The sequence below is a fragment of the Marmota monax genome, unplaced genomic scaffold, assembly GCF_021218885.2.
Source record: "Marmota monax isolate L192 unplaced genomic scaffold, Marmota_monax_Labrador192_F-V1.1 WCK01_AAM20220418_F8-fsc00053, whole genome shotgun sequence".
In the NCBI taxonomy this organism is placed as follows: Eukaryota; Metazoa; Chordata; class Mammalia; order Rodentia; family Sciuridae; genus Marmota; species Marmota monax.
Window position 1 is genome coordinate 8,098,519 of NW_026693153.1, and position 25,308 is coordinate 8,123,826.

The 25,308-nt window shown below is 36.3% G+C and overlaps 1 long non-coding RNA gene across 4 annotated transcripts in view; it reads left to right on the top strand.

Annotated features, from left to right (window-relative positions):
* Positions 1-6,041: 6,041 nt before the first annotated feature.
* LOC124100049 (uncharacterized) overlaps positions 6,042-25,308 on the top strand; it is a 41,798-nt gene continuing 22,531 nt past the window's right edge. For all 4 annotated transcript variants that reach the window (XR_006854148.2, XR_006854149.2, XR_006854147.2 and 1 more), the window contains exons 1-2: positions 6,042-6,388; positions 12,920-13,009. This is a non-coding gene — a long non-coding RNA (uncharacterized LOC124100049). The remainder of the gene's footprint in view (positions 6,389-12,919; positions 13,010-25,308) is intronic.

Consider the following 25,308-nt stretch of genomic DNA (forward strand, 5'->3'; position numbering starts at 1 on the left):
TTAATCTTGGTTGATTGTTCATCAACTTCAATTACATTTCTCTTTCTTTTAGCGATAAAATAGATATTAAAAAAATGCTAAACCAAATTTTATTCCTATACGAATACCACATCTAATTGTACCAATGGTGTGTCCAATCTCAGATACATGAGCTTGAAGTGAAATGCAAATTTTAATTTCCTTTATAAAAGAGCTGGTGAAACTCCATTGTGAAAAGGTTATGAGAAAAAGCTTATCTTGTAATTGCAGCCAAGATTCAAGTCATTATTTAAGCGTGAAGCATTTGGCAACAAAAAGATTGTTGTCATTAAAAAGGAAGCCCAACACATTACTCCTGGGCTGAGAAAAAAATAATTTAGCTGTCATTGTTACTTAAGGAGCAACACAGGAAGATTGCAGAAATTCAAAGGAGCAGCTTTACCTTATACAGTACAATATATATTTTTCATCTAAGAAGCAGAGACAGTTAATATATATTTGATAATTGATTTAAGCATATCATATTCACTTAGTACTCACCATTTAGCTAAATTTTAGTATTTCTTTAATGTACATAACTGAGATGAAGCCAACAGAACATTATTATAATGGTATCAAAGAGATAAGAAATTGTTCTCTTACTATACCCTTAGCAAACTGAGGTCTGGAACTTAATGAAATCATTACCAAATTGGCACTATTTAATTTTGGAAAGAAGAATCAGCATAAGGTCATTGAGCTCATTGTGGCTGGGCTTACATAACACTGGGAAGAGGGAAAAAATGGCACTGGAGACTTATATATTAAGTACTTACAGGGCTCTATTGTTTTTGGATGCTGAAGAAAAATACTGTGTGCTTATTATCCACTCCTCCCAAATAATTCTTCCAGATCCTCTGTCTCTCAGTGGTCATCATGAATCACTGGCAAAATGGTTCTGGCTGTCTCTTTTCTTACCTCTTCTCAGTGTAGTGCTAGCTCTCTCTCTTCTTGGTGTGAGAGAAAACTCCAAAGCTCAGAGATGCTTTCAGATGGATTTCTTACTGTAACAGATTATCTCATAAACTTCCTTGTCCTTGTCTATCACGCTTGCTCTAATGTTACATTGCATTTATGTTTGATTAGACTATCTTTTCCACTTTGAGAGTGAGGAAAGAGATGACACATTCCAATTAGGCCATTAAGGGGAAATTAATGAAGGACTACTTGCAAAGTTGTGGACAGGGCTGGTGGAAACCAACCTGAAGTGATGAAGGACATCAATCTCATGGTCCCTATCTCCTTATCGCTGATGCTTACCACTGTCCACACCCAGTTGAAATCCAAGGTAGTTCTTTGGTAGCAGGCCAAGCTGTGGTGCACAGAGGAGGGCAGAAAAGATTGACATGTATCTCCAGATGGGCAAATAGAGAATATTCAGCATTTAGTGATAAACTCCCACTTTCCTCTTTTTATTGCTACTTTCTTATCCTATCAGTTTGGTGGCCTTAGTAGTCCAAAACTAATGCTCATGTAATAATAAAGTGAATTAGGAATTGACACTAAAATAAAAAGAAAGGAATCAAGGATTCTAGTATCTTTACTTCTCATTACTGTGCTAAACCTATGCAGAACATAGGAAAGTAAATCTGCTGAACTACTAGTCTTCCCTTGAGATCTCAAGTTCAGTCTAAATGAATGTGGAATAGAATGCTGTAAATTCTTCAGGTGAAACACAGGTAGTAGAGAGCTCATCATAATAAAATTATTTATTTTGTTAATGGGATTATATTTCACTTAGAATATTGCTCCCTGTTCTCTATTTATGTCCCTTCTCCAATCATCTTTCTTTCTTGATTCCTACCTTCTTCTCTCATGTCCTTTTGAGTGACTACACCATGCTTTTCTTGATGCAGAGGAAACCCCTATTTTAATTATCTGAGGCACTACCAGTGTTTCCTTCACCTGCTTCCAGATCAGGAGTTTTAAGCTAGTTTCTTATAACTGTGAGAATTTTGGCTTAGTAAGGGAAATGTTAAGGATGACCTTCCTATATAATAATCTGCTGTCCTCCAAAATCTTCATCCTGTAGTAGATTATGGAAACCTTTTTCATTTCGTGTGGATGTAGATTTCTCCCAAGTTTGTTAATGTCTTTAAAGCCACCTCCTTATCAGACTAACTGTTGGCATTTCCTCAGGTTTCATTTAAATACAATTTTTTTATGGAATCATCTTCTAATTTCCAAGTCCAGGATAATATTCTGTTTTAAAATTTTATTATCATCTCTCATATCTGTTCTGACCTCTGTATCATAATAAGCTCTAGAAAGGCAGGAGTAGTAAGTGTTCTTTTTGCTTCTATATTTCTCAACACCAAACATGCAGTAGATACTCATTAAATATTTCCAGAGTGGAAATTAAATTTGATATAGTCAAAGACTAACCAGGTTGTAATCAGGGTGGCAATGTAAGTCACCCTACACTGTCTGCTTTCAAACAAAGTCTTTAAAAAGAAAAGAATGGATTTGCCTGAGTTTTTGTTTTTTCAGTAGCCCATTAAAAAGTAGAATTTGCATTTAGCTGCAAATGTAGTGAAATATTAACCTTAATGAAATTTGTAAAACTCCAAAAGATTTGGAAATATTTTTGTCTATTTCATTTTTGTTAGTGTTTATTTTAGGAAGAGATTGTGAATTTAACTTTTTAAAAAATATTTAATTCTTAGTTGTGTTTGGGCACAATATCTTTATTTTATTTATTTATTTTTATGTGGTGCTAAGGATCAAACCCAGGGCCTTGCATATGGTAGGCGAGCGCTCTACCACTGAGCCACCAACCCCAGCCCAATTTAACTTTATTTTCATGGTCCCTTTCTTGCCTTATTTCTGACTGAAGGAAACTTATATAAAATAACTGGAAACATTAACATTTTCTTTGTTCTGTTTAAAGTCTATTATTAAAACAATATGGAAAGAATATTTTGAGCATAGACTCATAAGCCCCTGAATCCAATCCCCAATCAATTGTGTTTCCTCATCTATACCACAAAAGATTATTATGAGGATTAAATGTGATGATTCTATAAAACACCTAGTACAGGACCTGGTACATAGTAAAGTGCCCATTAAATGAAGATGATAATTAGGAAGATGGTAAGGATGAGGAATATTTACTGTTTTATCTATATCACAGGGTTGGGAATTTTACGTAAATAAGAAAAGCTATTTGGAAGCACTTAGCAAACTTCTTAACTCTAAAGCATTAATACTAGTAATGATGGTAGTGAAATAGGGAAAGCATAAATGCTAAATGGAATTTAACCCCTAATCCAAGTTACACTCTGTTTTGTTGTGAACATATTATGTTCGCTTTAATCTGTTTCCTTGCTTGGGAAATAAAGTGTTAGGACTGGGGAGTTTAAATGAGCCAGCAAAACACTCATGACATGGGTTATTTTCTTAACCTTGGAGCTTCAATTTCAAAACCTGAAAATTTCCTTCCACATTTCACAGGCTGTTTTACCTACCATGTCACGAATGCCAAAAACGTTGTTGACTTAACTTTATTTTGTGAAAAAGTAACACTTAGGCAAACAAGTGCTCCTGAACCAAAGGAGATAAGATTGCTATGAACTTGAAAGTCACTGCCTCTGTTTTTCCTTTGTTTCAAAAAACTAAAGTCTTTTGGTTGCCTTCCTTCTTATCACTAACAGCTTGAGTTTCCAGATTCCCAGCTGCTGGTGGGGTCTCTAGAAGGGGCTGTCATTGCTTTCTTGCCTGTCATTTTCCTTCAGAAGAGCTTTTTGCAATGAATCCTGCTAGGCTTGCTAGAGTTCAAATCACAGCTCACTCTTTCTATTCAACACCTCCAGAGAAAGATATTTCAGAGAATTTAAAGATGTGGGAAAATTTAGTGGATAATCTCAGAACTTCACATTTTGATCCCATAAAAACTGACTTAATAAAAATTTTTCTTTCCTCTTTGATTGGCAATGCTAGTGAGAAATAAGCACAAGGTAAGGGATAGGAGGAATAAAGGTAAAACCAATATGGAGTACTTAGAATTATCATCTGTCTTCGAAGGATTTTCAACCTCACATCATTCAGTAGGTGTCTTCTAAAAATTTGTCTGCTAATCAGTTATAAAATGTTAGCTCTAGAAGGTGCCTTGAAGACCATGAGTTAACTTCCTTCCTTTGCCAAAGAGGAAACACATACTTCAGTTACCAGTGGTACCCCTCCTATGTAAGTGTCCTTCTCCGAGTGCTTTTCTGCATCTCTCTTGTCAGGTCTTGGTTAGCACATAAACACTTGCCAGCAATCATTGTAACCAGTGTTGGCAAAACACAAATGTTAATGCGTTTTAATCAGCTAGGCTTTTAGAAAACTTGGCCTGAAGGTCTGGAATAATCCTACTTAGTTCTACAGATGAATGGTGTAGCAAGTTTTAAGAATTTTTATTCTAATTAATGATGGTGATAGAAATGGCAGTTGTGTTCACAATGATAGAAGAAACCACAAAGTCATGTGTTGGGTGGGCATGTGGGAGTGTGTCCTGACCTCACCACATGTTTCACATTCTCAACTTTCTTATTGCATTTCCTTCTAGCTTCTGTATTATTTAGCAATAAGCCTGGGGCATGACAATGCCTCTGCTACCAAATGTGAATGGAGCAAATAAATCATACCACTATAAAAGTGGACTATTAATATTTTCTTGGTACATGGGGGAAATGGGGCATCTGTGCAGCCTACACTTTCTAGATACCCTTGTATAGACCAAAATTGACCAATTTCCTCTCATAGCACAAGCCACCTTGGCTACGGACGTAGCCCTGTTCCTTTCCTTTCCTTCACTGTTTCCTGATATATGGGATCTGATGCCCTGAGCCAGAGGGTTAGGACACTTCTACTGCTAGCATAACTAGGTCAACGTAGTTGGAACCTGGAACCAGTAAAAAAAGAAATTCTGCCTTTTGGCTTTGGCTTGAATTTGTGATGAGTAATCAAAGTGAATGGTATAATGTACTTTATTAAGTATAAAAAAGGACTTCAAAAACTATGTTCATCTAAAACAATCCGTAAAGAGTGCATTTGGGATTTTAAGGTCTCACTGGAGAATGCGTTGGTGATTGCCCTAAAAACCTTTCTGTGGACAGATATAATGTACCATTTCTGTGATCACATGAACACTGCAGGGATAGTGCTGTTTAATTTCACTTCTTCTGGGCCTTTTTTTTTTCACACCATCACAGCTTCTCTGCGTGTTAGGAACTCTACACTCTTCAAGGGGAGCTTAAAGTATCCTAGGCCACAGAACACAACAAGGGGTCTAGGTAGGGCCTTTGGGTGGGTGAGGCAGCAAACTCCAGGCCTGGGTGAACTTCATTTTGCTGGCATTTCCGTCCTGGCCTGGAATCTGTTGTTGATAAATGGAGTTTTCTGAGAGACAAGAGCAATTAATGTGACCCTTTAGCTTTTGCAGATAAGGGACTCCCTCTTGACTTTGAGGTGGGAGAGAAGGTAGGGGCTGGGCTACAAAAAGTGATTCACCGACTTCTAAGGGTCCCTTATACTAGACAGAGAGATTCAGCTATTCTCATGAACTCATCACGAATCATTCTCCCACATTAAGTCTCCCCACGGAGATTGCACAATTGTTGCCTTTTGAGAAACACATTTATTTATTTAGATTATGGTCTTTCCCCATTTTTAGTTTTAAAATATCTTTCATAGAATGATTGTGATGTTCAATTTTCTTGTTTTTGATGGCCCAACTTGGTGAAATTGGCACTTGGTAGACTTTTACAAATTCTTCATTTTTATAAAACATTTACTTGTTGCTGAATCCCCCAGAATCAGGAAAACAGGATATGCATGCCCTCAGTATCAAGAGTGTCCAGAAAATATTGGGGAGAAAGAGGATCTTGCAGACACTATAGATAAAGCAGACAAGGGCATGGAGTGCCAGGGGAGGGAAAGAAAAGACAGGTACTAGGCAGAAAATGAGTTAATTCAGAGGGCATGAGGTTAGGTAGAAAGGTACAGGCCTTACAAAAGCTATAACACTGAAGCGGAAAAGAGTGACCATAGGGGCAGGTGCATGCTGACAAAACAGAGGGGCTCTTCTGTGCATGTGGGTGGTCCTGGAAATTGAATGGAATAAGAAGCCTGAAACTGCTTTTGTTTTGTCACGGTGGCAGAGAAGTAAGCATTGCTAGAGGTTCCTGATTCACTTGAAAAGGAACGAAGTTTCAATATCTTCCTTCAATTTAGAATACGCACAGAAGAGCTGGCCATGGAATTCAATGTTAACATAATGAGGGAAATGTGACAACAGCATCTCAGATAGCCAAGACAAGGTAAAGAAGGTACCTCTCCCAAATCTCCCGAAAATAACAGAAAACAGGAGGATTAAACAATATTATAGGTAAGAAGCAGCCACAGTTTCAGCTGAAGCTTTATGATCTACTTTTTATGTAAATGTTTTAAATTACATAGGATAATATAACTATATTCTTATTATAAAATATTAAAATAATGGAAAATAGTAAAAATGCTGAAGAAAATGGGTAAGCAATTTAAAAATATTACCTTCCACATACATTTAATTTTTAAAAAATTTCTATCCAAAATGTCAATTTCTTTTTTTAAACTTTACCTACCTACTTATCTATTCTGAGAGGTTAAGATCTTGGCTTTGGATTCAGAAGTCTGAGTTCAACCCTTGGGTTTACCATGTACTGTGCATCCTACCTCTTAGAGATTCAAGCATATATCATCAGTAAATGGGAATAATATCAGAAGCTATACACCACAGAGTGATTGTGAAAATCAAGTAAGGAATTTCATTTATACAAGATTTAGCATATTGAATGAATGGTAGTGATTATACGTATTAAGAGGATTTTTAGATCATTGTTGATAAAGATCAATCTACTCTTCAACCTGTCATTATGATTGAATCTCTTCAACCTCAAACTCAGCTCAGGGTGAGCACCAGGTTCAGATACTCTGAGAGCCTCTATTTTGAGTAGGACCAAGTTAACTGAAGTCCTTCTGGAGTGTCCTGCAGCTTATCTACTCATCTTATCATTTATGGGCCACAATTACCAACAGTTTAGATATATGAAAACAAACTACTGATTTAAAATTTTCGGGGTTGTTACTGTGTGGGATCATGACTATGATAAAGTACAAAATTTATCAGAATTGCAATAGTTATTCTGGTTTGTAAATTCTTGGAGAAATAACTAAAGTGAGTAAAGATCTAAATATACTAGAAAGAATAGAGCTCCACAGTTTCCTGCTAGACTATTTTGGAGTAATATTGGCCACAACTTTCAATAATTACAACAACGGGAAAATTATAATTAAATATAAAGGTATAATAATACCTTTAAAGAATAGAGATATGACTCAAGGCATTTTATGAAAAGTGAAATTGGTAATTTATCCTAATTTTTTTTAAAGTGCATGCATTTTAATGGTGTAATCCAGCAAATTTTCCCAAATCAAACACATGTAAGTAACCCAAATAGAAACTGTGATTAATTACAATATAAAATCTTCACTGCTTCTTCTTGTTTTTTTAATTACTGAATTTTAATAAACAAAACTGTAAAAGAATTTACAAATTTTATCCCCATTTTTCTTACAAATAATTTTTATTTTATGAATCTGGATTTTCTGTTAAAATGTAATAGGTAGAAATAGGAACTTATAATAATAACCTTGATAACTCCATGCTTCACACACTTTTTTTCCATTGATCTCTCTCTACTTGAATAGAACTTTTGAGAGCAAGCAGATGTTATATCCTCTTGAGTTCAAATGCACATGACTGTGAAGGGTTCTGTGGAATGAAAGCATGAAGAAACCAGGCTGTTATCATAATCTATGTTCCCAGAATTTGACCCTGGAGCACAAACAAAGCCAAAGGTTGAGACAAGGCATTGGCGGTTACCTTGGTTGCCCTGCTTTTTACATCTCTAAATGGTGTGTCAATCAACTTTAGAAAAATGAGCAATTATAGAACAGTGTTGGGATTCACTTCTAATTCTTAGAGCTCTTTCCTCATTATAATCACATATGCTGTGGTGAATTGTTTAATATCTACTTATCTTTAGGTTATTGAAGAATAAGGGAGATGAAATAGATGGGCATTCTTCTTTATTCTAGAAGGAGTTTGTTTTCTAAATGGGAGTGTGAATGGGGTCATACACAATAATAGGAACCTACCTAGTGTCAGACTGTCCCTGAGAACAACCAGACTTCTGTTGTTAGACTACAGGGGGAAAAACAGTTAGACAGGAACATCAGCAGAGATGAAGTTGTTCTTGGTGGCCTGACACCACAAGGATTGCCCCTCCTGGCTTGGGGACTGATGGCTCAGTGTGTATCATAGGATGGTGCAACACAGAAATCAACTCAACCTTCACAGGTCCCTTATTACAGCAGACTTTTGTCTTTCCAACTCTCAAATGTGCTGTTTTATCATGGAATTTATAAACTCCATGAACAAGCAGATGGACTATTATTAAAAAAATAAGAGAAAAGATAAGAAGGGATGATTTTTTTTTTTTAGATAATAGCAAAAGTAGTGGATTTGAGTACTTAGAAAAACCTCACAAATAATTGCAATGATTTTAATTGACAAGTGGCTGTTAGGTAAGTTTCTTGGAGCTCTCTCAGTTATATAACAGCACAAAATAAACATGGTCATGACTTGTGTCTATCCAGGCCTTCACAATTAATGACACAATTGTAAGGAAGCAAACACTCATACACTCATAAGGTCCAGGTACAGTAAACTGATCCCAGATCATCCCCAGGGGGCTGTACTGTATTTTCAGGTTTAAGCCAGCCCCAGAATTATCACCAGAGGCTGGAACAATGCAGCCTTGCAGCCAGATAGCATGGGGCAATAGAAAATGTCTGGATTATGCCCAGAAGACCTGGGTCAAAGTTTTGGCTTTGTGCTTCAGTGACTGTGAGACTATGAATAAATCATTGCACCTTTTCCTATCCCAGTTTCTTTACATGTAAATCCAGTTTTGGAACCAGATTACTTTTAAGGTCCCCTTTTAGCTCTAGTAATTTGCTAGTTTTGATAGGCAAAATCATCTATGTTTTTAATTTGAAAGTGAAGGATTTAAATATATAATATTTTCTCTTAGTTTCTGCATATGTGCTTTTATTTTCTTAATGAAACACACTTGTCAATTAAATTAAGTCCTACTGCAGATATGGTATCCATCTTTCTGGAAGATATAGTTGTATAGGAATAAAGAATATTTGAATCTGGGACATGACCAAAATTCCACAGAAATAGGATTAAAAAGTGCTAACCTATTTGCCAGAAGATTGGCTTTCATTAAATGCATGAATTTTCTGGTGATTTTGGTCTCAAACTCCACCCTCTTGCAGAAATGCAATTTAGGCCAAATACCATATCCAGAGATGAGGTAAATTTAATCACTTTACTCTGAATGAAATACAATTGATATATATATATATTTACTATTTTAGTGCAGTCTTCAATAGGGATCATTATCCTATTTAATAGACTACATTTTTCAAAGCTTTGTTGGCAATAAAGTTGGTATCATAAAAATTATATTCACTAAAATAAATCTTTCTAACAAAGAGTTGGCAGATGTAAATTATAATGAAAGACTCTAATTTATTTGAGCCCCTAATTTGTTAAAAATTCTTTAAAGAAACATCATCTGTATTTTCTTTGATCATTTTCCATTATGTCTACAGTGTATGTCAGGCTTATTTCAGTTAGATTTAAGCAAAAATTACTTTTTCTTTTAAAAATATAGCATTCATAGTCTTTCCTGCTGTCATTTGTGTATTTCACCAAGTATACTTTTTGTTTTCTATGAACTTGCAACCATTAAAAACCCTGTCCATAATAAAATAAAGGTATTTACACGTGATATAGTCACAGTAATCATAAATGGCATATGGAAACATAGCTGAGTTTATTCACTCAGAAAATAGTGTCTGCAGTAGGCAGGAACTATATTAGACAATGAAGACTCAACAGTGAGCCAGATAGACACAATTCCTAATGCATGTAGCTTATTATCAACAGAAGAACACTTGCTCCAGCTATATATTCATTCGCTTTTTCTTTCCACTCATCCACGTGTAGTGAACACAGAGAGCATTGCTGAAGCCCACTGTGGCACAGCAGTGCTGAGTCTGAAGTGAAGGATCCCAAAGATGCCTTTTGTACCTATGCCCCCACCTATAGAGTCCCCAAAAAGAAATTGGATTTTTACAGATTCTTATGGAACCAATTATTAGGGCTTAAAATTCAAAATAATTTTTTAACTGCTGAATTTGATTTTCATTTGTCTGCTTAACTTCCTATCCTTTGGTAAGCATGAGAAACATGACCTACCAGCTAAGAATCCAAGGCTGAAACCAGTCTATATGGGTTAAAGCCTCACTTCTTCTATTTTCAAGTTCTAGGACCAAAAACATGTGACATACCTCATTCCTTTCAATGTGAAATAGAGATGATACTAATGTTGACCCAACTGATTTATTGTGGCTTTTTGGAGGGATTATATGAATTAATGCATGTAAAATAGTAAAGAGTACTGCTTGGTATGTATCAGGTACTCAATAAATGCTAAATATTATGATACTATTATAATAAAAAAATCCTTCCCCAACAGATATGCATTGGGGAAAATTTTTATTTATATTTATATTATTGTAAATTATTCCAGATTCTTTTTCAATTTTTTTTTCTTTTGGTGTTGAGAAGAATCTTTGTCAAGAGTGAAAAACATGACCTAATTTTGGTAAATAGATGAAAGCTGCATTTTAGGTGTTTCTCTCTCTGAAGACGTTTCATGGCTTAACATGGGACTTGCCAATTTTGTCAGGTTCCCTGTGCAGCAAAAGCACAGAATAGATATTGTGAGGCTGAGCTAAGCGTGGCCCCTAACATTAAGTGCCTTGATGGATGGTTTGCAAGGTTTCCCCCAGCAATTCAAGAATGCCAGGAAGGAGTGGGCCAAGAAGGAGAGTTACGGCTCTTTGCAAACCCAGAAGGAGCTGTTCTCAGTCTGCACTTGACATGTCTGAGGGTTTAGAGGACTGTACTGTGTGGTGCAGCTGAATCCCCAGTGTGCTGTGTTCCCAGGGAAGAAAACCAACAACAACAGATCCAACAACTCAGACCATTTGCTAAATGGGCTTCCTTGCAAGTGGGGCTCTGGGAGGAATCTCACAATTTCCTGCCACTTTGTCTCTGAAGGGTAAGCAAGGAGAGCCGTTCCCATTTCAGCTGCTTTCATTTCTTGAGACTATATGGCTGTCTTTGCTTTTCATTTTTGCTTCCATTCCAATACTTGCTTTCATCGGCTTCATCTTTTGTGCTGCCTGACAACACTCAAACTTGAGATCAAGTTCAAGTCAGACCTCTGAATTTCACGTGTTGGGGGTTTGGGCATGGAATATTTCTCATATATGTTTTAGCCTTAAAGAAGACAGAATGTGGAGGGAGGGAGCCTAATGATCCCAGCCCAAATAAAGCAAGACATCCAACCCAGCTGATGTCTCACAGAAACACTCTACTCACAAGGTTCACACCCAAGTTTCCAAAGAACCATTTGTTGTCTGAATGTACTAACATTATTAATTATTATTATTATTATTTTTTGCTGAGATATGCTTTCATGTAACTAGTATAAATAAAGTTTAATAATTCTCTAGAGACCAGATTCCAGTTTCTGGCACAGGATTTTGTAATCAAGTCTTTGAAACACATTCTGTTTGATAAACACTGCTGTTCTCTTTAGAACCTAACGCCACATTTTAAACTTCAAAATGGCCCGGTTTCATCATCTAAAATACAGCAATTCATATTCAGTAAGACCTCCCCTAGCTACAGCCCTAACTAGCTGATCTTTGATGTTTGCTTTAATATTTTTGGGTCCCATTCATCATTTGAATGGATCTCTGTGGCTTGTTGGCTTACCCAGCAGGGAAAGGGCCTGGAGTCTGAAAGACTTGAGCTAATGATTATCTTGGCCCAGACAGTATAATATCGTGATTTGAATGTCCTCACCTCTCAAGTACCTAATGTTCTCTCTTCCACAGTTCTTGAAGAAATGATGCATCTGACACTTTTAAGAAATCAGAACTGTAATGTGTCAGTAACTGAGTTTAAGGGGAATTCTTATTCATCATCAAGTACCTGGAAAAAAGTACAGAAATGATTCAGAAAACGTCTCTTTTTGATAGTTGAGGAAACTGAAGAGAAGAGCTTTTCATAATAGCGGCAAAGATCTTTTAAATTTCCTTAATTTTATATATATATATATATATATATATATATATATATATATATATATATATAATCTATATCTATGAGATGTCCAAGGGAAAGCCTGGTTTTGGTGAGGAATAGTATGTGAGGAGAAGACTTTGATGAATAAAATAAGGAACATAAGGATTTTAATAAATGAAGTGAAGACATAGTGGAAGGAATAAGGGGAGTAAGGGGTCGGGATTGTATAAGACTATAGTGAGTGAAGAGAAAAGCGGAATGTATTTGGTCTGGACCCACAAACACTGGTAATACAATTAATTAATTATTGAAAATTAAACACAGTGATTGATATATTAGATGTTCCATATGTATTTGCTCCATTTTTTTGTTCTACCACCACTATGTAATCAAATGTATTTCCTGCTTCTTGTACATGCTCGGTAATGCTTGATTTAGGAAGAGAAGTAGACGTGGGTAGAAGCTGATCAGGCAGATAGTATGAAGAGGGAATTGCATATGGCATGAATTTGGTAAAGACCAGGTTATGTATGTATGAGCAAACATGGGCTAGTATGGTGGGCAAAGAGAGGGATACAGCTGAAGAAAAGACAGTTACTTCTCACAGGTTCTAAAAGAAGTCAAATCTTCCTTTGGTTTCAGAAGCTCAGAAGCACAGGAATGATGAGACCCCTGTGGTTTCACCAGTACCCTGCTATCTACATATTTCCTGGATGCACTTCCATTAACGAGGTAAAGATTGTAGAGATGTAGAACCCTCTGAGAAGTGGATTTAACTCCATCACTTCTATTTCATTCGTTTTTATCTTAGTGTGTTTAAAATGCTGGAATGGCTGGGCTTCTGCTTATTTTAATATGATATAAAGAAAGTATAACTCTCCAGTGTCATCTTGCACGCTGGTGCTCTGAAGACTGAAATAGAAAGAGAATGTTTGAGTCATTGCCATGGCCGATGGTTATTTTCCAGTTTCCTCCCTGTTAACATGTGGTCATTAATGTGCTGTGATAAAACATATGGCTCTACAGCTTTGCGTGGTTTCTTGCTATTAAAGAGGCCATGGTGTTTGGGCATACCTCAAACTCCACAGCACATTTGGTCCCACCCTACATGTCTAGCTGATTTCCTTCCACTACATGTACATACTGTGCTCCAAAAATCATTCTAGACTTTTCGCTTTTCTCTCCAAACATGCTTCAGTACCTTCATGCTTGCTGTTCTTTCTTACTGGATTGCCCTTCCCTTCTTCCATGACTGGGGATCTGCATCTCATCCTTCAATTTTATTTAAACTTTGGCTTTTTATGTAGAACCTTTAAGGACTTCCCTGCGATGAATTAATCCCAATTATATGTCCTCACAGTATTTTTTTTTTTAGCATTTTTAGCTCAATAAAATCTACTGGAACGTATCTCAGCTAATTGTCTTATTTTCTCAATACAACTATTTATTTAATGTCTTCTTTCCAAAACACTATATTTGACATAAAGATAATTTTTAAAACCAAGAGTAGCTCATTGTTAAAGCAGATCTGTCACTATTTTCCTCTAATTGCCTAAAGTTGAGCTTGTGCATTTTTTAACACAGCTAGTCAAGATTCTGCAGGATGACCTTTGGTCTTGGGCAGTTGTGTTTGAGGACATGAGGGTTCATTGTTTTTCCGTACTTACTACTGAGCAATTTTGGCAGTTTCACCTTTTGAATTAAGAGAACAATTTTCAATGTGTTGAAGAACACTAGAGTTTTATATTCATTTCTTACTTGATTAAACTTGTTTTTGGGGGGGAGGTGTACTAGAGGTTGAACTCAGGGGCGCTTTACTACTGAGCTACATCAGTCCTTTTTATTTTTTTATTTTGAGGCAGGATGTTACTAAGTTACTGAGGCTGGCCTCAAACTTGTGTTCCTCTTGCCTTAGCCTCCTGAGTCACTGGGATAAGAGTCACATGCCACTATCCCCAATTTGATTAAACTTTTGATTTTGCCTTTTCCTTAACTGAATTACATGTAACTCAAAATTAAACAGATTCCTTCAGAAATTGAAAGTTTTAATGGTCAGCTATTCAGAATTTGCCTGATAGTCCATCAAGCCCTGTGTATTCCCTTTGAACTCTTTGAGCTTTGAACATTCCATGAACATTTCCAAAATTTGGCAACTTTTATGGTCTTAATTGCATGCTTTCTCATGTGACAGCAATTGATGGCCTAATAGAACTTTTATTTTAAGGCCACATCGTAATTTATTCTTTTTGAAGACCATAAAAACTATACCAGCATAAATTTAATGTAATGTTTAACAGTTTCATTCTCATGCTCACTCTTCAATATCTTATTCTTTTTGATTTTCTTCCTGGGAGGAGACTTGAGGAACTTCGAATGCTTCACAAGAATCAAGGAGAGAATACAAGAATTACAGGGAGAAGTCAGTATGAAAATCTCCAATATTAGTGTATGGGTTTTCAAGGTATCTTCCACCTCATTCTGAAACTTATTTGAAAAAAGGCAGGGCTTGAATTTGACCTTGAAAATGTAACAACAAGAGCTGAAAAGAGTAGAAGTGTTGAAATGTAAGAGGGTAGATTAATATGACACCTTCATTTTAATAAGAAACCAAGGGCTGTCGATATTAAGATCCTTTCCAAGATCATACAACTAAGTAATCTCAGAAAGCTTAAACTTTTCAGAGGCAAGTGAGCTGGCCTGGCTAAAACAGAGAGGATCAGGTTTTATTTATTTTTGGAAGCATAAGAACATTGGTATGTGCAACTGCCTTGGGTAAAGATGCACATATTGGCTACATCTGCACGTCCTTCCAAACATTCCCATACATATGGGTATGAATCATAAATAACATTGATTGTGAGATATGAGTGCAATGAGCTCCATATTTCTGTGACATAATTTTAAATCCCATCTCCAACTTAGGCTCTGCTTGTAGCGGTATTGCCCCTGGCCCAATACATGCTAAGTGAATTGTTTCAGATACCAGACATATAAAGACAATAGCCTGACAGTTTTAGAAGTATTCCCTTGTCTTTGTCATATATTGTCTGTAACAACAAAAACCTGGAAACCACCTGCATATTAAAAAAGTAGAATCTTTAAAAAAATAAATCATCACCAGTCTCCAGTGTATGCATATCCATAAGTGAAAGAGAAACCAGAGATAGAATAATATATATTTTTATGCTTATGAGCATTTAAATTAAATATTCATGTTTATATATGAAAAATTTCCAGATACAAACAAAATAATTAACAGCAGTCACTCTGTAGAGAGGGATTGGGGATATGGAGGAGAGAGAAGCTCATCTTCTACTACATATTATTTATATACAATATTCCTGCCTCCCCCCATATTTTACAATAATTAAATAAACACATACTTTACATATGACACATTTCCCTTAAAGGCCTTTAGGTAAAGTATGAAAAATTGAGCTAAATTTCTATTTCTTTCTTAATTTTTGGTTTTCTTTTCTGGTTGCTGTGCTAATGATAGTGTCTGTTTCCTTTCAGATCCAAGCCTTTCCCTCTGTAGTTTGCATGGTAGATAATGAAACCATGTAAACTACCTTCCCAGATTCTCTATCCAGTGGCTTCCGTTTGGCCAGTGGGAGGTACTGGAACAATATGAAGGGAAGATGGTGGGGTGGTTCTAGAGTGTTCCCCACCCCTTTGCAGCTGGTGGCAGCTCTGGTTGGTCTCCTCAGTGGCTCCAGGTCTCTCCATACTCCCAGCTTCCAACAGGCAGTTCTGTCTGAGTTTTTGCTCCCTCTTGAGTCTAGTTTATAAACTACTCTAGGGGTACATATTGTCCCTTCCTTTATTATTCCAGTTTAAGGATATTAGCAGCTTTCTGCTGTTACTAATTTTTAGGGTAACACCTTTTTCCAAACCCTGCTTGCTGTTTTGACTCTTCTCATATATTCATAACTATCTCTGATATTATATTATTTATTTCATTATATGTCAGGAATCTGTTTTGCTAGATAGGCCCTTACTCATAAATTTGCTATTGAAAATGAGATATTTTCACCTCTCTCTTGTTCTCTTTAAAAAAAATAAGTTATTATTTGTATGTAGGATAACAATTATCTTTAAGTATGAATTTTGTTATTCATAACCTTATTCATTTTCATATTTTAATTTTGAAGATATTTCTAAAGACTCCACCTGGGACACTTAGGGCCCAGTCTTCTGATTTGGCTATTTCAGTGTGGATTTCCTGTTTGACTCAGGAGTTGTTTGAGAATGTTTCAGTTCTCAATGTGTTGGCCTTAGTTTTTATTGTAAAGTCAAGTGTAATAGCAATCTAGTTATAAAACATGATAAATAAAATATACTATTTCATATTAGAGAATTTATTGAGATTTTCTTTAGGAGGTATAATATTGATAACTTAATACATTTTTCATATGCTTTTATTTTTATTGTTTAGATATATATGAAAGTATTCTGTGTGCCTTTAAAAGTTGCTTCATTGATTTTTATATATGTGTATGACATCCAAATTAATATTTATGTTACTTAACTTTTTTCTATATTGGTACATATTTTTGATCTATATCGTCTTTCAGAGATTGTGTATATGTTTTCTGTTACTATTCATTTATGTCTGTTTCTTTTTGCATTTTTTTCCAGTTTTGCTTTATGTATTTTAATAATATATTATTTGGTGCTTAGAATCAGGATAGTTAGATCATTACAGAGTTTATAACTCATCACTAACAAATCTTTGTCATCCTTTGACCAATATAGTACCTTTTACTTTGAATTTTAACTTATTAATTATTAATTAACCTTAACTGGGAATGTTTTTTTCCTACTATAACTTTTTTTTTTATAGTTGGTGTTCTTCTCTTCATGAATGTGCATGTTGGGCCTTATTTGTCTTTTATATACATTTTTCATTTTTCTTTAATTATTCTGTCTAGTGATTTCTTTATTTTTATTCTATTCATTTTATTCAGTGTTCTCAAATCTAACCTCCATAATTAATTCTGTAGCTTTGATGGTATTCATTAAAAAGCTTCTGCTTCTTAAAGCAGATTTTCTTTCTGAATGGATCATATTTATTTCTTCTGTTCTTTTGCTAAGTTCTGCCAGCTCACTTTTAATATCCGCCTATTGGCTTGCCTTTTGGTCTTTGAGCCATTCTCTTTTGTTCTAAATGCTTTTATTTTTTTTAAGGCTCTATTTCTTTGATTTAAAAAGTATCACTGAAAAGTATTTGATTAAATCCTGTATTTTTTTCAATAATCGTAGCATGTGATTTTTTGTGTCTCTTTTACATTATTTTTTTCAGTTTTCTTTTTCTTGTAGTATCTATACAAAGTTGGTGTTATGCCAGCTGCTTTCTGATATTTTTTACCATCTTTAAATGGGGCCATTCTTTGAGGGCCAGCTGTTTGTTGAAACATAGTCCGAGAAAGGGCTGGGGAGCAAGCTGGGGCAGCAGATAGCTTTATTATGGTTATGCTGTTTCAATTCTATTTCTAAAATTTCTGCCTGGGACAACAGAGTTTCATTCACTTTCCCACATAGATATGCTCTTTCAGTTTACTTGCAATGGAGCTATGTCCTGGGAATTAGTGTTTATTCATTGTACTTTACCAATTTTTTAACAGTAGCTGTGAGACATCGCTCCTTGCCACATACCAGCCTACTACTTTTAAAGATGGCGTGTTGGCCTCATTCCTCATTTGGCTCCACCTTGCCTGTCACTCTCTACCACTTGCTGTTTCAAATAAGAAATCACTGGTCAGGCGCCTCAGGGCTGTGTCTCCTTCCGTTTTAGGATTCCACGCTCTGCCTGAGGTCTGTTAAGGTATGCATCTATTATGCTCAATTGAATCCAAATCTCACTATATTCCTCATAGTTTTTGATTTGGTATTGTAGTAGCTAATATCATTTAAAATGGAATTTCCTTGTTTTTCTTCCTTTTTGTTCTTTTCAGACAGTTTCAGAGAAGAGAATAAGATGTAGGTAGGAGCACTTTTACATTGCAACCTCTAAGTCTGTAGGCCAGTGGTTGTAAAACTTGTAATACTAATGTCTGGGATCACCCCCAAGAGTTTCCCATTTAGCAGTCTGAATCAGTGAGGCCCTAGAGTTTGTACTGATTCGAGTTCCTAGACGATATTGATGATACTTCACTACAAACCACACTTCCAAAACCCCAGCAGGAGGCTAGTTATTTAATAGTAAAGCCATCCCTGGACTTCCCTAGTAGGAGACAGATTTGAATCCCAAGTCATGAATGTCAGTTAAAATTTTGCTTAGTTCTTCACATAAAAAGGGAAACTGGCAGATGTTTGTGATATTGCTGTGTTAAGACTTTCCAAAAGTCCAGTGAAAATGTTTATAGCCATTGACTCAGTGGGAAGTTTTGTTCACTTTTTCCCTCAAATAAGCAATTTTACTCAAGATTGAGTTAGATCTTTTTCTGGTTGACCTTACATTTTTTTCTAAATGTAATTAATTTGTAGCCTTCTAATTCACAGTTTACATAAATGGGCACTTCTTTGCCTGAATTCCTATTCACATTTTTAGCCTTAAACCATTCGGTAGATTTCTGGCATATTGAACTGAGCCTTGCCATTTGGCTAAGAATAGTCTACCTGAATGCTTTTCACTCTGGACAATATATTTTCAGGTTCAACAATTTGATGGCTTTCTCATCCCTATCTTAATTTCCCCAATTTAGGACAGAGATTTCCCCCAATAAATTCCATGTTTAATCTGGCAGGAAGCCCCCAAACACTTGAAACTCAACGATTCAGTTTCATCTATAGGAAACTAAATATTTTAAAGAAGTAATGAACTTTAAAAAAAAAAATCATGCTGGGAGTTGAACCCAGGGCCTCATGCATGTTAGGCAAGGGCTACTGTACAATTGAACTACACCCTCAGCCAAGATAATGAATTGTAATTACAGATTAATTATGAAACCTCTGCCTTTGTAATAAACTTTAGTTGGGTAAATGACACTTCAAACTTGAAAATTCAGGAGCTGCATCTGGGGAAATAATTTAATCTTTTGTTTATAGACCATGGTCACTTTTTTTTCCCCCGTGTGATTTCTGCTGCTTAAAAATTGTAAACTACTGTACATGGAGTTCATACCTGAATCTATGCTGGAAGCTGGAGCATAATCCCTGAATTGTTAATCTATATCAGAAGTGCTTATCTATAATAATGAAAAGTGTTATATTCCCTTTCAAAAAAATGTAATGCTGTTAATTAAAGGAGGGCAGAATGGGTCTTTAGTTTCAGCAAAGGTTCCAGAAGCATTTATTGAGTTTAAACTGAGTTCAGAGCTGTGTGCCTGGGAAAACTATCTGAAGATATGCACAGTTTTTGGAAGAGCCAAACAGTGAGGATGTCATGGCATTTTCAATTCTTTCATGCTATTTTTTTTTTAAAACAATCTTTGTTTAATAGACCTGGCCTATGACTACATAGATAGCTACAAATAATTTATAGAAATACTCATTAAAATCAAGAAGAAAAAGAATTAGGAACCAAGGAGGAAGTTTACTTAAAAAATTAGCTGGAACAGCTGAAAAAAGATATTAATAAATAACAAGGTGACAACTCTCAGGCCTTCCAAAATACTTTTGTTCTTGTGCCACCTGACCCCATGGTTTTGGATATAACCTGGAGTGTTTGCTACCCTGAGGTCAGCCATCACACTCTCTATCACTCACTTGGCAAAGGCCCTTTTTTCTCATAGTTCGAGGCTACTGTGAGACACACTTGATTAAACCAAAGGCACAAGATGTATAGTTAGGTGATAGTCATACTTCCCTCAACTAAATAACTTTCTTGGTATGTCATTTCCACAGTGTGCCCTTAGCATTTCAGGGAGAGCTACAGGCCTCTCAATTCACAGCCATAGAATTTCTGCTGGTAATGGGGTGCTTCCCCTGGGCACTGAGATCTGTCTGCTTTACCTTCCTACCTGCATGCTTTCTCTTCTTACTAGGGTGGTTATTTAATGGAATTCTGTTTATTTTTCTCTCTCAAAAAACAATACTGTTAATAATAATAGCAACTGCTGTACTTATATATATTTTTCTAAATTTCACACCAATTTTAGTATACTGGTCTTAATATTTCCATTTCACAATAAGAAATAGACAAGATTCTCCAGCTAGTGACAGTACTATGATTTAAAAGTACATTTGTCTAGATCCAAAAGCCATCCTCTATTCCCTATACCACTTTATGATATTGCTTTGCTTTATTTTTTTTGTTCTAATTAGTTATATATGCCAGTAGAATGCATTTTGACATATCATACATAAATGGAGTATAACTTCTCATTATTCTGGTTGTATATGATGTAGAATTATACCAGCCATGTAATCATATATGTATATAGGGTAATAATGTCTGATTCATCCTACTGTCCTTCCTACACCTGAAAAGTAGACACAGAAATTGCTCTCCTTTGCTTTTATGATACAGTACTGTGGTCTTTGACTAGGGCTTTGGTGTCCCAGACAGAGTTACTAATTTTCAGAGACTAAAGTAGACAAACAATGGACTCAATAAGATTTCCAAAGTGATACATGATCGCTGTTTGTCAAACTCCCCAACTCAAGCTGAATTATGGAAATTAAGCCCTCATAAGCCCAGTTGACAGAAAGCTGCACAGTTTAGGTGGCTGATTTTGTACAAGGGATCTTTCTTAGAGCTTAGAATAGGAACATCTGACTCCCCATAGGGGCTGACCAGTTGAAAATGTCCACTGTCCTTAACAAATCTCAGAGATTTGACCAGGGAAGTAGAAAGCGGATTTAGCTTGGCATGTGAAGCCGCTGATTGAAAGCATTTCAAGTATGCAACCTAGACTTGTTTTTCCCCCCAAAAAAGGACTAATATGGAAATCATGGCTCATAGAGACCCCTCCGGAAGTTCTTCAAATTACTATGAATATCATTCTTTCTCATAAGCTAAATGTACATGCAGCTCAGGAATAAAGCATTCTAGCTATGTATTTGTTAAAGACTAGGCCTGTACTGGAATTTTGTAGAATCAATGGGAGCAAAAAAAAAAAAAAAGAAAGAAAAGAAAGAAAAAAAAAGAATTCATTGAATCATAGTGCAAGTACTAGCTGTGAGTGTTAAATCTCAAGATCAGCTGTCTACTCAAAAACTAGAACCAAAAGGCTTTACAAGGGCTGAATATCCATGCTAATGCATTTCATCAACACAACCAGGAATTAGTTATAAATATTAATGCCTTCATTTAAGAAGGAATAGGAAAACCCATCGAGAAAAAGGAAATCAGAGCGTTTTGTGAAGCTTTGCAAAATAAAAATATAAAAAATAATCATCAGGCCTGTGAACTCAGAATAAATGCTCATCTTCTAGATCCTTTTGTACTGCATAGTACTTCTCACAGCAGTAAATGTTGGCAGGAAGAACATTTATTCACAGTGAATATACTTAGAACTTTTTTGTAGAGCTCAGATTTTTAGGACAAATGAACAGAAACAAGAACAACAACCAAGGCCTAAAGAGGGATTGAAAAAAATGGAAGAATTTTTGAGTTTCCTTAATGCCTATGTGCAGTGGACTGAATGTTTGTGTCCTCCCCAATTCTGTGTTGGATTCCTAACTTCCAAGGTGATAACATGAGGAGGTGTGATGTGGGTAAGTAATGAGGTCATGAGGCTGGCTGTTCACAAGAGGGATTAGTGACTTTATAAAAGAGACCCGAGAGAGCTCTCTTGCCCTTTTCTACTGTGTAAGGACATATGTGAAGTCAGCCATCTGCCAGCTGGGAGAAGTCCTTTATCAGAATTGACCATGCTGTCCCCCTGATCTCAGACTTCCTGCCTCCAGAACTATTAGACACATTTTTGTTGTTTGTAAGTCACTGGGTCTATGGTATTTTGTAATAACAGCCCAAACTGACTGATAGTGTGGCTGAAATTTATGTGATGTTTCAGTGAACATCAGACACACTGATATTCTCTGAACTCTTGTGCTCATGACCTGTTTGCTGGGGCCAGGGTTGGACAAACGACCATCCTTCTTACCTCCCCAGATGGACTGACTTCTCTCTTCTTTCTTGTGCCTTGGCACGTTGTACATAGAGCTAAAGTTGTATTTACACATTCACCTCTCTCAGGGAGCAGGAATATATGATGTTAAACGGCTGAATCTTGTATCAATTCCCACAATGTCCCCCTTATCCCTAGTTATCTAACTCATTACTGTTAAGGCACTTTTAAATCTCTTGATATCTTTGGTCATTTTTTGTTTTGTTTTGGGGTTGGGGAGGAAGAAATGAGAATGGTTAACTCACATTTAGTTCAGGGGACTATTTTCAATTCATATGGTTAAAGAAGTGAGTTTCAAAAAACTGACTATTCATGAGTTTTAGAGATGGTTATGATTTATGTATGAGGTGTCCCCCAAAAGCTCATGTGTGAGACAATGTAAGAATGTTCTGAGGTGAAATGAGTGGGCTATATAACTAGTGGATTAATCCATCGATGTGAATTAACTGGGTGGTAACTGTAGGCAGCTAGGGTATGGCTGGAGGAAGGAGGCCATGGGATATGATTAATATTTTGTCCTTGGTCAATGGAACTCTCTTTCTCTCTGCTTCCTGGTTGCTGTGTCCTGAGCTGCTTTCCTCTGCTGTGCCCTCTGCCATGATGTTCTGCTTCACCTTGAGCTTGAAGATATGGAGTCAGCTGACTATGGACTGAACCTATTAAACTGTGAGCCAAAATAAATCTTTCCTCCTTTCAAAAGTTGTTCTTGTCAGGTATTTTGTCACAGTGATGAAAAAGCTGACTAAAACAGAGATTTGGGGGGCAGCGCTTCCTTGGAGCCCAGGTGGAAAGTGAGGTACAGAGTTGGCTGAGTCATGCTTTTGCAATCTACGACGGAAACACGGAAGCTTCTGGAGGTTGGTCTTTTTGCTGGCAAGTTGGACTTCTGAGGGCCAATGCTGGCCCACAATGTCAGATGTGAGGCTTCTCAGGCCTAAAGATATACTTTCCAAAAAATTGTAACTGAACTTCCCAATGAAGTTCCTGGGAAGTCCTTGGCCATTCGATTCTTTCTGTGAGTCAGGAGAGAGCCGAGAGAGCTTATGATCCAGAACTTCAGATGAACCAGCCAGCCATGAGCTATCCCAATCTAAGTTGCGAGAAGTAACATTCTGATGGGGACAGTGTTGGGGTATTTGGGGATGTTATGACTGATATTAGACAGAACTACTTTCATTCTGGAGTAAATGATGAAGAAGCAAAAAGACCCAGATAGTAATGTCTACAGAGAACCACCTTCCGGAGGCACATGAGACACCCTCCTCTCTTTTCTTTTTGTTTTCTGTCATGGTTTTGTTTCTCCTGTCAATGTCAGTGTGAGGGTGATAGAAAATAGTGAGTTATTATCCTTATGAGCATTGATGGAAACTATCCGTATTAGTCAGTTTCCCACCAGGAAAACAGAAACCACCCAGATTATTTAATAGATGGACTTGGTTATACACATATGATGGGAGACCTTAGAAACCAAATAGGAAACAACCCAGATATTAGCAACAAGGGAAGCCTTATCAAGGGACACAAAAGGGATGGACATTTTTATGGGATCCCAAGGGTTTCTGGGGTCATCCTGTGGAATTTGGAACTACAGAGCGTCTTTCTTGCCATGTATTTCTGCCATGGAGCAGAAATAGAGGTAGAAATTCCCAGACTGGTCCTTTTCTCTTGCTCTCGAATATCCTTACAAGTTGCATCTCATTAGCTAAAGCCAGAAGCTTGCTGGGGACCTGGGGAATACAGCCTGCAGGGGTCAGTGCCTCCTTGATACAGAGCAATCATAGGAGTAGGAGAGCAATGGGGAGTAGTCTATTCTTTATAGTAGTATTCTGGGTAATATGATAGAGAAAAATGGTGTGTGTGTGTATGTGTGTCTGGTGGGGTGGTGATTGGGAGGGTGTCTGAAATTGAGAGAAATTCTTAACTTTACTGCCAGAAAAGTTGAAGTTTATGCTGGCTTGATTCTCAGCTTTCAGACCAAGGGATCATATTCAATGTGAATTCATTTCACAGACTTTAATAAACATTATAATCTGCCACCAGTTCAAATGAGCTTATCTAAGACTGTATTCCAAATGAATAGTAGCAGGTAGATTTTTATTCTAAATTGTAGAAACACCAAACAATTGAATTAAGTGGTGTTTGGTCTTTACACTGAAACATTAATGCTCAATTCTCATTATAGTAATCAGAGAAGAATTAAACTTAGAGGAAGCAAATATATTTATTTCAGTTTATTTGTGATGTTGTCACCAAAAGGCAAACTTGTTTGTATAAAATACAAGTCGTCTTAAAGATTTCACATAAAAACCAAATATTGAAGGGTTGAAAACATTTAATTAACCTTTTGTTTTCTTTTTTTCATTCTTATGTGTCTCTTGTTTTTGCTTTTTTTTCAGCCAAGAGAGACAGTACTGAAATATCATTAAAAAAATGTTGATTTTGCAGTATTTCTCTGCCCTTGAGAACAGGAAATACCTAGAATTCTGCTAGTAAGATGGTTCTTATGAAATTTCGCGTGTAATTTTTATAATGAAGGGAATTAAATATGTTTGGATGAGTATCCAGTATTGGGAACTTTGTCACTCTGATGCTTTAGATCCATCAACATTTCCCCCAAATATTCCCTCTTCTATATGTTAGGGAATACATTTAAGATCAAATAATGAGGATAATTGAGTCTGTGCTGGTTTTGGATTTCATACTCTTTATGAATGTGAAATAGATTAAATAGAGGACACTTGAGAAGTAATGAATTCCAACAATAATATCAATTGTTGTAAGAAAAAAGCCGAGCGAGTGACTTTTCAACAGCTTTAAAGTGGTATCCACGACACTTTCTTCTCTTCAGAAGGAGAGATGTTTAGGCAGGTGGGTAGTTACAGTCAGCTCTCTGAAGACCTAAACAGGCTACCTAAACAGATTTTTGGCTTGCATGGTGAACTCCTGGTCGTCTGA